The 16,066-nt window shown below is 39.6% G+C and overlaps 1 protein-coding gene across 4 annotated transcripts in view; it reads right to left on the bottom strand.

Annotated features, from left to right (window-relative positions):
* RAPH1 (Ras association (RalGDS/AF-6) and pleckstrin homology domains 1) overlaps window positions 1-14,832 on the bottom strand; it is an 85,908-nt gene extending 71,076 nt beyond the window's left edge. For 2 of the 4 annotated variants that reach the window (XM_079310913.1, XM_079310917.1), the window contains exon 1: window positions 14,453-14,832. The gene's annotated coding sequence lies outside the window, so the exon portion shown is untranslated. Of the gene's footprint in view, window positions 1-5,291; window positions 5,315-14,452 lie in introns of those variants that run through there. The other 2 variants (XM_079310918.1, XM_079310916.1) reach the window with 2 other exon arrangements.
* Window positions 14,833-16,066: the final 1,234 nt, after the last annotated feature.

Raw genomic sequence — 16,066 nt, 5'->3', positions numbered from 1 at the left:
AAGAACACTTTCATCAATGCTTTTCAGGAAGACTTCTAGTAATGTGACAGGAATCGTGCCACATTAGACTTCAGATGTAAATCTTTAATGAGAAAAGATTTTTTCAGACCACAGTCTGATAAAAGACAAGTTGGCTGTTTCTAGGATAAAGAAGAGAATTTATGTTTGGGCCTTTAAAATAAAGTAATAGACGACCATAAGAGAGTCCACCCAGAAAGGTACAAGACATTTGAATTTCCATAGCACATAGGTGCATTAGGAAACAAGAGACTGAATTATGTTATTTGTGACTCAGCGGCAGAAAAGATTTGGCACAAGTCAAAGCAACAGCTTTTTTAAACAGGTGACATGCTCAAAAGACATTTTATAGAAACATAAAAACATCCATACTATCTGAGTTAGGTATCTAGGCTCAACAATCAGAGTGCATGTAGTCTCTATACACATTTGTACAGAATGGATCATCAAGAAGTTAATTGCCAAATTGATTTTGCAGGCTGGGATGGGACAAAAATCAGACTTAAAATCAGATCAAGGACAACACAGACATTTAATAAAGTACAAAGGAAAAGGTAGGTTTTTCTTAGGAAAAAACCCTATGCTTTCTGACACTACTATGCAAAATATTTCAGATGCTGTATCCAAAATAACTTCAGGGTACAAATAAAGAAAACAGCCAAACAAAAAAATAGCTAACAATGTTATGAGTAACACATCAATCATCTGGAAGTTCATTTCACAGCTCACGCTGTCTAAAAATATGAAATATATTAATAATACAGTTTAAAAAGTGACTTATTCCAATCTCTTCATTATGGTACTGGAGTTTGATTCAAAGTTCTTGTAAGTATAAATACAACATCATTCCTCTCTCATAATCAAGTATGGAATGAAGCAGGAAGACCTCTCCTTCCCTGCATAAGAAAAAGGTCAAAACTAAACTATTTGTAGCACACAGCAGACAATCCAAGCAACTTGTATATGAAAAGTCAGAATGTCCAAGTTTCTCCAAATCTTCTAAATCTTCTGATTCATCCTAAGCAAGTAAGATATTTTTTTGCAGGAGGAAGTGATAACAGAAAGAAAGAGAGTGTTGAGAAGTCAAGAAGGGTTAGTGTACTTCGGACTGGGCAATGGTACACTCATACAAAAGACAGCAGATATCATTTAAATAATAATTTTACAAGTCAAAGACTGGAAGGAAGACCTCAACAGCTTTGTCTTAAAAAAGCCAAGAGACCACAAACAAACACAAAAAAAACCCCCAACCATGAGACTCTCCACCTTTCCTTTTGCAAGTAAAGGAAAGCAAGTAAGTCCACTTTCTGTAGGAAAAAGAAAAACATACTCAAAAATCAGTGGAAGAAAGTTGGGGATGATTTCCACACACTGCTGTTGTTGCAATGCTAAACACTGCTGGTAGCATGGACCAAGAATGCATTCCTAGTACTCATTGCTATAATTTTCTAGCTGTAAATGTAAATGTATTAGGAAGTTCAGAAAGGCAGAAAGGAAAAAACCCTTTTATTTACACCAATATACTTTTTGCACACTTGCTCGTAAACTGCACTAGTAAAGAGGCACATAGTATTACCAACATATTCCATTCCTAGACTCCCCAGATACTTAAGTCCCACTAAAGTCTTTAAGACATAATTAGATTTTAGGGTTGATTTGGGTTTTATTTTACTAAACTATTTATACACAAGGTAAATTTTATTGTGAAGCTGAAATAACTGTTTTCATACAGCAGGATTTGACACTCAATTGAAAATGCTGCTTTGCATTTAACAGAAATCTTGCAACACACTTTGAAGGACAATACATAGAAATAGAATTGATAAGGAAGCAATTTCCTGGGCAATTTCTCCATAAGGAAGTCTTAAAAACAAATCTACTTTATTAAACTTAGAGAAAGCCAAAGGTATGGATCATATTGTTTTGCTGTCCTTTTATTGTTCAACAGAATTTCAGACTCTTAACCTCACATTCTGATACTGTCTGATTACACAGCAGTATAGCAACAGCCAGCCATAACTGTGACCAGTTAAAAGTTAGTGCAATAACCACTCTTTGAAATCCTGGCCATGAACAAACACAAACATGGCAATTCTAGTCAAGCAACCAGCCAAAACTCATTTCATGGACAGTAGCAAGAACAATCAGCAGTGAATGACTCACCAATGAGCTGCTAGTATGCTCTAAGTAGCATTTGCTCTGTCAGAGCAAATGCCAGTGGACCTTTCATGCTTATGAAGGGAACTGCCTGGCTGTGGTGCCATGGCAATACCACTGAGAATGCCTACCAGGAACCCATGCCTGACTGCCAGCACTGTTTCAATGGCACTCTCCCTTTCTCTTCAGTGCAACCACTTAAGAGCTCTGGAAATGAAACAGCTCAACCACAAGCCCAAGTATGCCCAACATTATCAGTCAAGAAGCAATACCTGTAAAAATCAAATGGGATGAATCCTAAGACCTTGTTTGTTCCTAGTCTCAACTTGTCATCTGATGTTAAAACCTTCTCTCGGAAGAAAACAAGTAAAAGAGAAATACATCTGTAGAACCATTCACAGCCTTTGTGATAAGTAGTAAGGTCAATGCTAACAGCACCTCTTTCCAGCTCTATTATTCCTAACAGTTAAAAAACCCTATTTAAAAAAATTCAATCAAGTCACAGGCTCCAAGTTCTCAGCCCCTCCCCCCAATTCCTCCGCATCATCTAAGAACTTATCCCAGCTGAGGGGAACAGCACAAAGCACAGGACTAACACAGCTCATAAATACTATCCAATCTCCCACCATGTGCATTTTGAGATGGGGAATACCAAGAACAATATCCTACCCAGTTCTCACTGGACAGAATATCTCCTGTGGGACAATTCTAGTCAGCATCATCTAAGAGCATGCATGCAAACATAAATCCAAGTGCAGGAAGGAACTGAGCACAGGAAAAAAAAAAAAAAATAATCTATCCAATTTCAAATCAAGAAGCATTTCAGAAGCAAACATTCCAAGATCAATTCCCAAAAAGAGGACGAGAGAGCTACACAGACAGTTTTCAAAACTACTTGTTTGCAACTCCACTAAAGAACTGGAAGACTGTATGAAGGAAAAAAGATGAATGTAACAAAAGCAGAAAAAGTGTGTTTCAAAGATGACAAGGACAGCATTTAATACTTAATATAATGCTTCCCCTGTGGCAGACCTAACTTCCTATTGTAAAATAATGCCCTGCTCCTCAAGACACTATAAAATCTCAGCAATACAGAGAGAGCACAAATAGATTTTTTACAAAATGCAAAGTCATGGATAGTATTTCAGTGCTTATTTTGATCATCTCTGAAATGTCAGATATCAGAGTTAGTTACAAATATATTTTCTAATATATTTATACAATCCATAAAATATATTGGCAGTACAGTGGCAACAAAAATATGAAAACTACATAGTTATCTATCTGTATGCCATTAAACACCAGGCTTCTACATGCACACCTAATGACAGAAAGATCATCACTATTTACTGTTGAAATACAAGCCTCAAACCATACATTCAAACTAGATCCATGTAGCTACACAGGTGATTCTTGATGCTCACAGAACTAGACTGCTGCTACCCTCCCAGAGAAATGTTACCCATCACATTATGGATGCAAGCAGAACTTCAGAAATTATGGTAGAAATATTATGTAAACTAAGAATGTCTTTTACTGGACCTTCAATTACCTCACAGAGTTGTGCTCTTCAGTTTAATAGAGAACTATTATAGTCGTCATAGTATAGAACATAGTATTACATCTCTCCACAATGAGTCATTTTGGGCAAAATTTTATGTTTTCTTTTCAAAAAGTGAACTAATAATATAATATCTTAAATAGTTAACCATCTACATATTCCAAATTTAACTAAAAAACCAAAACATCTTCATATTCTACTTACCACAATTTCAAACAATGGCTATTACTATACTCCAGAAAGTTTGATACTTCACTGTGAGTGACTTGGAATAAACAGACATAATAAAAGGCAATGATTTATGATGCACACTACCCAAATATTAAATACTTAGTCATACTGCAAAAATAAGAAAAGCCCTACTTTTGAATATATGTTAGTTCAATATTCCTGACAGTAATACTGCCTGAATCATGCTAAAATACCAACAGTTCACTGCAGTCCAGCAGAAGTCATTTTAGGAATGAAGCAGCAGCTGCTGAATCTATCAGCAGGCTATGCCTTCTCAACTCTTATGAGTACTTTGGAACACAGTGAAGGCATGCGCAGTTATAAACTCAAATACTTAAATCCACTCTGGAAGGTAAAAAGAATGCAGACAGCATAAGGCCATCTGCAATTCTTATACTTTCATAAGAGAACAGCTGATCTTTTATCTTGCTTTTCAACTCACTCTGAAATAGAAAAAAAGAATGTAGGCAGCTTTAACTAGAATAATGTACTACACAAGACACAGCCATATCTTGTAGCATTTTGTCATGTTTCATCAGATCACGTGAATAGAGATGCTGTTCTCAAATGCTCACAGCCTGGCAAGTTGTATTAAAGAGCATGCCAGATGAACCTTACCTCAGAAAGTTAATAATGAGCACCAAACAAAAAAAACAAAAAACCAAAAAAAAAACCAAAAAAAAAAAAAAATCTAGTCTCCTAGTTTCAGGTGATGTACATTCTAAACAAAAGGAAGACCCTATACCTACAGAATTAGAAAAATAATGAAACTAGATAAAGTGTTAGGAACACATTTCTTTAAAGCACATTGTCCTGTTTTGCAAATACAGTCCAATTTTATTACTGGTTAATGCATCTTTTACACTAAAGTGTAAAAAGACATGAAGTTGGCCCATGGTCACTTTATACAGGAAAAAATTCGCATTGCCATCTTCAAAATTATAAAGTATACACTTCACAAGAATTACTGGAAAACATTAATCATCAGAAATACTAAGTAATGAGGAATAATTTAAAAAGTGAAAGATAATACCATAACTTGACTTATGTAGTGCACTCATATCAGTCCTTAGGCCATAAAGCAAGCAACAACAGGTTCAATTTAAATTCTTCCCATGACAAGGACAGCAAGACAGCATGTACAATAAATCGAAGTAATTTTCATCAAGTGAATGTTTTTTTCCCCACACTATATGTATTTTAAATCTAAAGGCCACACAAAGCCAACACACTTTTAATTTATCTAGAAAAATAATAAGCACATAAAATCACTCCCTAAGCTTTCAGGCCTCACAATCTATCCAAGCTACTTCCTACATGATACCTGTAAATATATTAACTATCTGATCCTTCAGGAGGTTGAAGACCAACACCTCTTTGCAAAAAGACAGGGACCTAAATCATCACAGTTCAAAATGAAACACCACTGACGTTGAAAGTGCATAGTCTGAAAATACTTTGTTTACTCTGTGCTGGACTTTCAACTTCAGAATACACGCCAGTCATTCCAGAAATATTCCATTCCAGTTGATAAAAGATAATTTAAGACTCATTATACAGCAGTAATAACTAATCCCAAGGGCTTTTATTTTTTTTAATTAACTTGTTGGTTTTGAGAACTTTTGCAGGCACTGGAGCTTCACAGATATAAACAGTATTAAAAAAGTTTCATTCCAGCTAATTACAAGGTGCTTTTTGGGGGTTTGCTTTCTCTTATTTTTAACTAAAACATCTGATTTTCACTAACTGATAGGAGGCACAGAATGTTAAGCCGAATGCTGCACTATCAACTGGAGAGCAGTTAACAGAGCATTCTTCATAAAGACTCTGTATGTTTCACTTTAACAGCTGTGATGTGGATATGTTGTTCCTCTCGAAAATTTCACTCATTTCCCTATTCCCATCTTCTGCTCTGCAAGCTGCCAAAAAGGGAAAAAACACTCCCACTATTCTATGGGACCCTTCCCCTTCTATGCAATCACTGAAAATGAGACTTCTGTCTTTTGCTCTGCTTCTTAGCAAGCATCTCAGAGGTCTCTAATCCAGAATAACTGAACATTTCTTCATTAAAATAATTATTTCCTTTTACCCTAGATAGGAATTTATTTGTGACACTCACATCAATCTGACGAACAGCCTTTCAGTTCCACAGAACTGATCATATCACTAAGTTACTTATTAATAGGCACAACGGAGTAGAGGTGAAAGAAAAAGTGATCTTCTCGCTACCCAGGTTCAGTAGAACTGTTCTCCTGACCTGTGACATGCTCAGAGACAGATTAAGTTTCAGCCAGTATTGCTTTGCAAGGTTACTAGTGGTTGAAAACTACTGACTTCCTTCCTCCACCCCTAAATAAAATGTCCCCATTTAATAGAAAGAAGAACTACCTATTAGAAGACACAACTACTGTTGACTCAACTCCAGAATACAGGAAACGTGCACTGATACACACAACTTGCAGAATGCTTTTCCAGGAACAACATGCAACCACCCATGTTCCTGCCAAAGCCACTCAGACCTACATGTTCAAGGAAAAAGTCATGCTCTTGAGTCATGCATTAAAGATCTAAGTGACAACTTCCTTCAAAAACAGAGATTTGTATGGCATTTTTATTTAAAGGCTTAAAACAATCTAATGAGATTTTTCATGATGGGGAGTATTTTTAAAATGCACTATAAACCACATTTGTACTACGTCCTTAGTCATCTGTAAAGAAGAATGATTACTGACACCTTGGAAGTCCAAACTTGCATTGGTGTATTAAAACAAATTCTAACAATGATTAACTCAATTTATGTGGTGAAACAAGTTCACAGTGATCGTTTTAACAAGGAGCAGAGCAAGAAGCAAAATTAGTAAGGTAAGGATAGGTAGGTGCTTAGCATGTTTGGGGATTTTATGCATGTTTTTCTTATATCTAATCTCCAGTGACCTTTACATGTATAAAATCAGCTCAAGCATGGTTTAGCAGTGGACTTGGCAGTACTAAGTTATTGGTTGGACTTGATCTTAAAGATCTTTTCCAACCTAAACGATTCTATGATTCTATAAATAAAGACAGCTTGGAATGCCTGGCTTCTGGCATAGAATCAAAAATCCTATGCAAGATGCCTCATCACTATACAGGCATGAACCAAGCAAGTCAGGATGAAATCAAGAACAACCATACATGAGTGAGAAAATGCTGAGGAGCAGCCAACAGTGCAATACCAAAGACTGAGGCTTTAAGTCCAGACAGAATCCCTAAGTACTGTTCCTCCCACAGAACTACTGTGAGAAATCTCCCTGGGCAGTGAACACTTCCATTGCTTCTGCAGGAATCTAGAGCAGATATTGCATTTATTTTACATAGGGTGTCTTGTTCTTGTAGACACAGAGTCTCAGAGTTAACACAATTTAAGAACTTCAGATCTTATCTTTATGTACTCTCTGTAAACAATATGAGAAAACCTGAGGGAACACTGTCATAGTCATAATGAAATGGCTTCACATTTGTTAGAGTACTTCTCTCCTTACCTAATTCAATACTTCTTGCTCTAAACTGTAAAAGAGTAACAAGCAATGAGCTCAGACAAAAGTAGAAAAAATTCCCATGGTATTAAAATTAAGGCAATTAGTATGCAAGCAGAGTATTTCTGCAAATCTAATAAGCTTCCCATGCCACTTTCACCTCTGGAAGATCATCATTAGGCTGCAAAAATCGGTCTTGGTCCTAAGATGTTTGGAAGCTGAAAACTTACTCTTTTCAATACTGAGCTAGAATTCATCCAATTTTGTAAAGCAGCTTGTTTAAATAAGTATAGATAACATTAATCATCTAGATATGAAATTATTTACAAAACCACGGGATAAAGTATTTCCTACAACAAATTCTGAAAGCCTGGACAGATGCCTTTTCCTACTGGAAAGATGCAAAGAGCAACCTGGAAAGCAGTTTGTCCTTATTGTTTAAAATGCCTTTACATCCCAGAAGTAAAAGAACCTTGAATTCTTCAAAACAATATATAATCATGGTCCAGGAAGATGGATAGAAGGATGCAGCTTCTCTTCTTTCAGCAGCTCTCAACACATTATCCCTTCAATTTTATCATTTTGGCACACTGTGGATTATGCTGTTAACTGGATCACAGAATTTACATGCATTTAATATTGCCTGTCTCTGTTTTTTTAATGAGTATTTTTTAATGCACAATACTTTAGTGATCTCTAAAGCTACCTAAGGATAATTCTATCAAAAAAAGGTATAAGGGGCAAAAAGTTCTCTAGGCTCCACTGCTTCTCTTCTGCTCTTACTAATACCATCTCTTTAAGGAACCTACATGGAAGAAAAAAAAAGCCCACTGAGTGAAACACACAGTTCCTGAGATTGGGTCAGCACTGTCAGAGATGCAAACAGGGACTATTCCAGGCTTAGCAAATGCACCTGTACAGAGATTAATGACTGGAACAAGTATATAAACAACACATTGGGAACCTCACTTCTTTCAAAGAATTTGCACATTTGTTTTGCTACTGTTATCTCCTACAGCAACTCCAAGCCTGTAGTGACATCATATCTTCCATACTAGTGTACCACAAGGATCAATTCAGCAACTTCACAGTTAAACATAAGAGTTCCTCTCCAAATCCACAGGATCTTGGACAGAGAGAAAAATCTGTCAAACATAGTTTCAGTATACTTTTCCAGCAGTTAAACCAATCAAATCAGGATTTTAGACAGAATATTTTATCATAATAGTCAATGGAACTATTTAAAAGAAATCCACAGGCAACAAAAAAGCACTTTTTCCATCACTAATTGAAAAAATACAGTTGGGCAAAGCTGTCTTAGTATGTCTAAACTGCAAGAAGAATAAAATTCTACACACAAAAAAAAGTTACAATATGAATTCTATGTTGTAAAGTTAGCATTTTTAACATTATTCAGTAACTTATCAACATTTACTGTTGTACTTAGCAGGCAACTTAATTACATATATTGAAAGGATTTAACTGTAAAAGTGGTATCAGACTAAGAATTTAACCATTTGAGATGGGACTATTTTATCATCAATGCTTGAAACATACCCATTATTTGCACTTCTAACACTATTCAATGAAACAGCCTTTAAAATACAATTTAACAAGCAGCCTTTAAAACACCCTTTCACAATCAGATTGGCAAATTTGCCAATTACAATGTAAGTAAGGTTCACAGTTAAGTCTTTTGGACACTTCTGAAAACATTTTTGCTTTTACCATGACCAACTGGACTTCTGAAAATGGACTACAAATTTGCACAGAGTAATCCCAGACAAATTTACTGTACTTCCTTAAAGAACTATCAGAATTTTTCACAAATCACTGATACACAACTGTTCAACAGCAGAAGCAGACACTACTAGCTCAGCAGCAATTTTAATTTGGGAGAGCAATTTTACCAGGTGTCTATAACCAAGTTCAAACATTAAGACCATGATGACATAAAATAAACTACCTTTTCTGTGCTACAGATGGCTGCTCTTAAGGCAGAAAAGTGGGAACATGGCAGAATTTGCATCAAGATGAAATCTACCCATGTAGCACACAATGAGCTCTACTTGGAGCTTTTCTTTGGGGAGCAAACTGTTCCTTCCTACTGGAAGAGGCAAGAAGGCAACAATTAAAGTAACTACAAGAAGTAACTTACTGCACATCTTGACTGTAAGCAGAGCATAGTTCCACTTTCTTTTCATTTACTTTAACCAGGACATAAAGACACCTGGAATACCACAGGTCCTACCAACTCAGCAACCTGCTATGTCTCTGGGATAAGGGAAGGACAATGAGACGATCCCAGCAGGCAGCAGCAAAGAATCCTATGCCAGCAGTAGGCAGTGAACTTCAGCTCTCACTATCATATGAACAGAAGTTTCTGCCAGGCCCCCTGCAACTGCTCCCAAAGCTTTCTGAAGGGTGAAGTTATCAGAAAGGATGAAGGATGCCAATGAACTTCCCTCCAGCTCCTTTCTGAATGTGTGTTTTGGACAGCATGTTTTTCCATTTCAGATCTACACTTGAGAAAAATAATCAGGTTCTATATTTAACTTCTCCAATATTTTTTTACATGAAAGTCCAATACTGACACAAGTAATAATACAAAGCAGCCACAAAACTGGAGAGTGATGTCACTTATTGCTCCTGCTTCCTTCTAATCCTGATCTGCTATTCTGTTGTAATAAACAAAGAAACAGTAAGGTGCTTGTCTAGGAACGCAACTTGCCATTCTAAACACTTGACAGAGTACTGACACCCTCACACCCTACATGACCACTTCAGCAGATGGCAAAAACAATAATTAGAACAACACAAAGTTAACGTTGCGATAAGGGATGATAATTCCGTTAATTTTCGCAGAAGATGAGAACAATCTATATTCAGTTTACCATTTATGCTATGCAAGATTAGCACATTTTTACCAGCAACCTGAGTTCTTAAACACTGAAATGTTTACGTAAGTAAATAGAACAGTTTTACTACTGTGGATAGTAATTCCTTCACCAGACTCTTTACAATATTTTTCTGTAAGAACTTTCACCTTACACACGGCTGTCTTGAGAAGACCAGAGGCAATGAAGATTCAATCACCTTTTAAACATTTGTTTAAATTATTTTGATAAATTTCTGAGACTAGAAATTCAGTAACAGGTAAAAATTGTGTTCTGTGACTATTTTTATATCTTCCCTGGAATTCTTTTCCCCACCCCCAGGACTCCGTTCCCCACACCCCCTAAAATCCAGCTAACTCATTATGATAATAAGATGGCAACAAATTATTTTCCTAATATTTAACATCAGGACAGTTTCAAATTCTCATGTACATCATCTTCCTCTGTACAATACAAGTACAGTGATAGCTCACAGATCAAGACATTTCAAGAGCTCTTCACTAACAGATGGATTTTTAAAAGCAAGTTCAACAAACTATTTAACATCTTACGTGAAACACTTCCACTAAATCTGGACATAGCAAATAACTAAAACTCCTATCTGGAACAAAACAGAGTAGTCACTTTAATTCATTAAAATGTCAGAAAATATCAGTCAATATATCTGGATCAAATTGCATAAAAATTTTCTGTAGATACTTTTCTTAGTCTTTATACAATTTTCCAATATGAAGGATTATAAGCAGTCTTTGTCGTTATTGAATTTTAGTTTTTCTCACAGGGACTCATTTGTTTAACTGGGTAGATATTACTTATTTCTAGTATTAACATAAAAAAACTAATATGCCATTTTCAATGGACACTTTTTAAAACTGATGATAACACTTGCAGATTAACAAGAGAAACTTAAATTCCTTGCTAATCTGAAGAACAACTATAAAGGGCAATTACAGTGCAAGTTTCTTTACTGGCATTACCAAACCCTGCAGACATTCCTAAAGGCAGAAAACGTTCCATGTGTGTACTCACTCAAAATCTGTGACTGTCAATTATCAAACGTGTTTTTTGAATTTTTAAGAGGACTTACTCAATATGTCAACTTTCCTTTCAAAATTTATATTTCCTGAAACAAAATTAACACTCCACATAGAAATGGGTTAAACCTGACTAGCCAGCAGTTTGCTGCCATTTCAATGTATTATTAACCCCTAGCACTAAAACAGACCTGGATCGCACCTTTTCATAAGGCTTGTTTATCTGACATTGTCTGATTCAGCTGTAAGCCAAGACATTTCCTTCTAGCAATTGCAGAGAAAAAGTGCAAAACATGACAAAATGGCTTATTGTTGGGGCCAGAAACAGAAATTGACATTTCTGGCTTTGGTAAATGTTTCTAACAAGTTCTAGATTTAACCAGCAGGATCCTCAGTATGAACAGATACTAATGGGAAGTTGTGAAGTACATTATTGCAGTTCTACTTGAAAATTCCTTAATAAAACTATTGTTTAACATAACAGAAAAGGCAGAGTGTTATTACTTTGTAACCTTTGGCTTCATTTGTAACACAAATGATTTGGATTCTTCTTCTATCAAGAAGGTAATGTAAATTACTTAATGGCTGGGATCTTCAGTACTATCCTTCCTAGTATTCCTAGTAACTGGCTTAGTCACTCAGATTTAACTCTGTCCCAGTTTGATAGGTTTTTACTTCCCCCTTCACTGGCTGAAAAACATTTGAAGAAGGAAGGCCAGCATGATCAGTAAAGATGAGACTAACACAAGATAAAGATCTACAATTTAAAGCATAAAGAATTAATTATTTCTAGCTAGAAAAGCCAGTTTCTATCGAAAGCCAGATTCTATCGAAAACTTAACGCCGAAGGAATAGACAAAGGATTAAATTCAAATAAAGAAGTGATTGCTAAAGAAGAGTAGTGGTTTGGGGGAAACAAGGCATTACCCTTATATTTTGATAGGCAGAACACAGACATCCTTTTGAATAACAAAGCCTTTTAAAATCAGCCCCAGTAAACCATTACCTACGAAAGGCACTGCAGCAGTTCCACACAATACTTTAAACCAACAGGTGCTCTCTGTACCCAGGCTTACTTTACTAAGAAAGGAACAGGCTTCAATACACAAGAAGCTGAAAATAGTTTATGTCAATACACTACTCCACAGTAGAAAAACTACTTAAAATTCAAATCTGAAGGCAGTAGTCTCAAGATACTGTGCAGGAAAGGCAGACTGAAGATTATATAAAATTTGTCCGTGTTCTCTTTCACATTATTTTTTATACTCTTTTAAGAAATTAACAGACAGTACACTGTACTGCTTTTCTTAGTTGTGGTTTATCTCTTACTAATACTTTTCTCACTATCACCACATGCTGAGTCAGAGAAGCACTGGTAGAAGGATGTTTCATTGCATATCATTTGAGCATAAAAATGAGGCCATTTTAAGGAAAGATCTATCTGAAAATGAAAACTGTACAAGGACAATAAATAAATAAATTCCTTAGTGCCACTTACCTTTCTGTTGTATGAAAGCAAAAAGCTCCTGTAACATGGATTTCTGTATGGCAATTTGAGTATCACCCAGTGATATGAAAAATCACATACCAACTTAGGTGCAGAAAAACAGCTGTGTGTTCCACTATCTACCACACCCATCCAAGAATGAAATCAGTGTATTAAAGAAACATGGATATGTCTAGATCTTTATAGAACTTATGTGGAAAATATTTCCTAGATTACGACCTATACTTTTGTTCTTCAAGATAATTTATCAAGTAATTTTCCCATTCCTCTATTTTAATAGGAAACTTCTCAGCAGAGAAAAGCTGATTAAAGACAATAAAATTGGAAGATTTGTTGTTGTAGACATATTGTTTCAATAAACATCTAGAATTAATCAATTAATTCTTCTGCTCTAAGGTGTTTAACAAGCTAACGTATCCATGTCTGGAAGGCACTAGGTGAAACAGACAAAAAGAGGCAATTCGTTCAAAATGGAGTGGGAGTGATTCTACAATCTCACAAAACCTTCATCCACCACATGAATGGTAATGTAAAGATATTAGCCATATGAAATAGTTTACATTTGCCAAGTGGAGTGTACCTGTAATCCACCAGTAAAAATAAATTGTACTACACAGACCGCTGTTCATCCCCTTCTAAGAACTATAGCCCAGTAAAAATATTAAATACTAGCAAAAACAATAAAATGCAGAGACAGTGTTCAAACACGCAGGTGATTGTTTTCTGCCCCATAAGATAACAAATTCAAAAGAAATTAAATCTTCCAAAATGAACAGGTAAGTCATTGGCTTCTCAAGATAACCAGCATAAGTGCAGGAGAAAAATAAGTATAGCCATATGAATTTTACAAGGTCATGTGACACTCGTGTATACAGACACTCCTCCTTTCTCTTCCTCCATCAATAATTTTCCTCATGTAGGAAAAATAATATTCCACTCTCCCAGTTTCATGAAAACCAACGCAGGTATCAAGCTTGCTTGGGAGGCTCTTCGCAAACCAGTCTGCCTTCAGTAAGTCGTATGGCTAAAAAGCTTAACAGATTCAGGTTTGGTGTTTGGTTTTTAACCCATCATTCCCGCTTGCGGCAGAACGAGGGTTTGCGCGTTTGTTCCGCGGGTGGCAGCGCGCCTGGCGATGCCTGCGCCGGAGACCCGACTGCCTGCGGCGGCACAGGGTGGAGACTCACCCAAGCTAACATTGTCTGCATGCCACACACTACATCCCTGCGCATCCCTTCCCAGCCCCTTCCGAGGCATGCCTCATTCGGGGAAAACCCGGGGGGCACACGCATACAAGCCTCTACCAGACACCAGAGGCTCTCCGGAAAAAAACCACCCGATGGTGTCCGGGGCGCGGAGGGGCGCGGGGCAGCAGCGCGGGCCGGTAAATGCGCGCCCCTCCCGCGCCCCTGCGCTCCCGCCCAGCCCCGGCGGTGGCCCGGGGGCCGAGGGGACGCGGCAGGAAACGCCGCCCGCAGCCTCTGCCACCGCCGCCCCCCAGAAACGAGCGACACGAAGGCGGCTCCGCCACTCACCTCGCCCCGGCTCCGGGGGAGCCCCGGCGGGCAGCGGCGACACCCCACACAACAGAGGGGCGAGGCGCCGGGTTCGCTCTCGCTCGCTGCCGCCGGCGGCGCCCGGTCTGCTTCGCCCGCAGAACCCCTCGGTGGTGGCGGCGGCGGCGGCGGCTGCTGCTGCTGCTGCTGCTCCTCCTGCCGCCACTAATGGTGGCCGCTGATACCGGTTCCTTTCGCCGCTCCCTTCCTTTCCCGTTCCTTGTTTCCGCCGAGCGCGGAACCGCCTCCGCCCGGCGGCCGAGGCGCGTCCCTGTCCAGCAGCGGAGACGCCGCTCCCCGCACGCCGCTGCCGCCCCGGCACCGCCGCCGCCCCGGGCTCCCCCCGCTGCTCACTTCCGGCGCGCGGGCCGCGCCTCGCCCCGCCCTGCCGGGACCGGCGCCAGCCGCGGGGGGCAGCGCCGGAGCGGCCGTTGGGCGCGCGGGGACCGTTGGGCGCGCGGGGGACCGTTGGGCACGCGAGAGGCGGCGGGCGCGCGCGGAGCCGCCCGTGCCGATCCCCGCGGAGCCGATCGATCCCCGCGGAGCCGATCGATCCCCGCGGAGCCGATCCGCCCGTGCCGATCCCCGCGGAGCCGATCGATCCCCGCGGAGCCGATCGATCCCCGCGGAGCCGATCCGCCCGTGCCGATCCCCGCGGAGCCGATCCCCGCGGAGCCGATCGATCCCCGCGGAGCCGATCCGCCCGTGCCGATCCCCGCGGAGCCGATCGATCCCCGCGGGGCCGATCCGCCCGTGCGGTGCCACTGCCCGCTGAGAGGGCTCCCCGCGCCGGGCGGTGGCCGGAGCGCTCTCGGCTGGCGCTGCCCGCGCTCCAGCCACCCTGGGGCTGCGGTTCCTCCGCAGGTAAAGGCGCTGTGGGACGTTCCCTGTTCCCAGACCGAAGGTTTCTGTTATCAGTAAATTATCAAAATCCTACCGAAATCCTCGGTCGTGTGTCCCAGCCGCGGATCGCGCCGTTTCGGCTGCGCTTTGCCCCGGCGGAGGGTTTGCCCTCGTTTCTCATCCCATCACAGCTGCGGGGCCGGGATCACCATTTTTAAAGTTTTTTACAAAATGGGATAAACGCGTTGCTTGCTGCTGCAGGTAGTGCTAAAGGAGAGGAGATTCGCTTAAAGACAATTTATTGCCTGGGGGCTCCAAGCTACAGCGCGGGAGAGATGGCAGCCACGCTGCCTTCTGCCGGGAACGTGCTTCCCTGTGCTACACCCGCTGTCTATTGTGACAGAGCACGGGCATGTTTTACATCAGCGTTTACCTGTCAGTACTGGACAGGCAGAAAACTTAAGCCAGTTGAAGTACAGTATTTTCCATAAATGTGAACGATTATGCAAATGATGCTTGCTGTTTTACTGCTGTAAGTGCTAATTTACCAATGAGATTACAAGCTAGGTCAACAGCAGCATGAAGATCTGTTTAAAATACAAGATAGTACATGCAGAAAATTATTTTCATGTGTACATACAATTCAGTAATTTGAAAAACTAAGTTCACCCATATAATTCTAGCATCTAAAACCTTTGCTATATAAATTAGACTTAACAAGTAATCACAAATTCTGGACAACATAATAAA

Source organism: Erithacus rubecula, assembly GCF_903797595.1.
Source record: "Erithacus rubecula genome assembly, chromosome: 8".
NCBI classification, from domain to species: Eukaryota; Metazoa; Chordata; class Aves; order Passeriformes; family Muscicapidae; genus Erithacus; species Erithacus rubecula.
Note: the sequence above shows the minus strand (reverse complement) of the source record. Positions and strands in the feature narration are given on the sequence as shown.